Below are 1,968 nucleotides of genomic sequence, written 5' to 3'. Positions count from 1 at the left end.
TTATCTTTTGAATTTATATAACACATAATTCCCGTGCGTTTGAGAAAGTGACAACGATCCCGCATTAAATAATTGTCAAGCTTTACCACCTAGACTTAATCAGCCCTTAAACCTTTCTTACCTATCCCATTAACAAATTACCCTCGCCTTTTTGTTCGGGACGTGACATGGAAAGGATCGGCTGGCACTTACGGAGGTTTAGCAGGCACTTAGGGACGTTTTTTGGTGAAACTTTGGAGGTATGGTGGGAATTTGGGGAGATATGTCGGACCATAAAATAAATTATAAGATTCTGTAGTTTTTTCCGCTTGCCAGCTTTTTTCGTACACATAACAAACGTCGCTTTAATTACCAGTCATGTCATATTTATCTCAGATGGTGTAACAATGCCCAAACGGGTAACGCACAACTACTTCTCCTGTGTCTCTCGTAGGCCGGGAGATGTGGGATTCTCCGCCCTGTAATGTATTGCGATATAAGACCAGCAACAGATCCCTGGTTCCTTAAGTATGTACACTACGTATAATCAATCTCACAAGTTGCCTATCTTTAAAATAATTGATAAAATCGACAAAAAAAGAACTATTATTAACTTCTGTAAATATTGATGAAGGCTTCCAAGCACACTTGAGACAAAAATAATTCAGGTTAAAATTGTTTATTTAACAGGATTTATTTAAAGGTTTATTTTTTCCTTTCTCTTTAGGGAGAAGTTACCAGTTTTATTTAATACTAATGATCAAGGCCTCATTTTATTCATTAAATAATTCTCGACAATTCTATTTAGTTGGTGTTAATTAAAATTTAAACTATGATTGTTTATAACAATAATAACTGTATAATTTCTTAATCGATTTTTCAAAATAAAATCAACCCAAATCAAAATTTAGAGAATCCTTTGAAGAATAAAATAAGACCTTAACCCTTAGGATTAAATAAAAATTTTAACTTTTCCCTAATACATCTTTTTTGGTTGATTTTATAAATCATTTTAAAAATAGGCAACATTTAAGGATGGGAAATTCAGTATACTGGCGTAAAAAAAAAGTTTCTCGTTTTTGTTTAAAATCGTTATTTTGAGGTTAGTGCTCTTCGAGTGCACGGATTTCCTGAATCTGATCCAACATTTGTGTTCACCGACCTTGAAAACCCCCAGGGTCATATTTATATGGCGGGCACTTAAGGAGGTATGTCGGGCATTAAGGAAGGCATGGATTGCACGTAGAGAGATTTTTCAGGCATTTGTGGAGGTCGTATGGACAGTAGGGTGACTTAGGGCCTTTAGAAAAGTCAGTTAGGTTGCCAGTTAAGGAGTGCATTACTATGGCGGGCAATTGGGGAGGCTTTGATGGGCACTTAGGGAGGTATATCGGGCACTCATGGAGGTATGGCGGGCATTACGTTTAGCAGGCACTTAAGGAGATTTGTCGGACACTCAGTAATTATGATAGCGGGCATTTAGGCAGGTTTTTCGGGGACGTAGGTAAGTATGCCTGGCGTTTAGAGAGGTGAGGTGGGCACTTAAGGAGGTATGCCGGGCATTGAGGGAGATTTTACGGGCACTTAGGGATTTATTTCGGAGAAATTTGGTAGGTATGGCGGGCATGCTAAAAGATTTCCACATGCGGTAAGTCAACCAGAGGCTCTCATTTTCGACCCCTCTACACCATTCTCTCTCTTCTTCTTGACTTTTCTGTCATAAAATCATCTGAGATTTGAGAAGAAATGAAAATTTGAGAACAGTCGATCACGATTGTGGACTGTTTTACATCATTCCCGCTCTAGGCGTGCTATTTTATTAATAAATTCCAACACCCTATTTCCTCGAAGATGTGATTTTAACACCTGGACTACCAGTTGCAATAATTAAGGGCCGATTTCACCAACTCTGATTAAATCGTTAATCATTGATTAACCTTATTTAATCAATACTTTGCGTTCCACCATTCTTTTAATCATAATTAAAGG

This window comes from Belonocnema kinseyi, chromosome 1, assembly GCF_010883055.1.
Source record: "Belonocnema kinseyi isolate 2016_QV_RU_SX_M_011 chromosome 1, B_treatae_v1, whole genome shotgun sequence".
Lineage (NCBI taxonomy): Eukaryota > Metazoa > Arthropoda > Insecta > Hymenoptera > Cynipidae > Belonocnema > Belonocnema kinseyi.
This window is presented reverse-complemented; position numbering follows the sequence as displayed.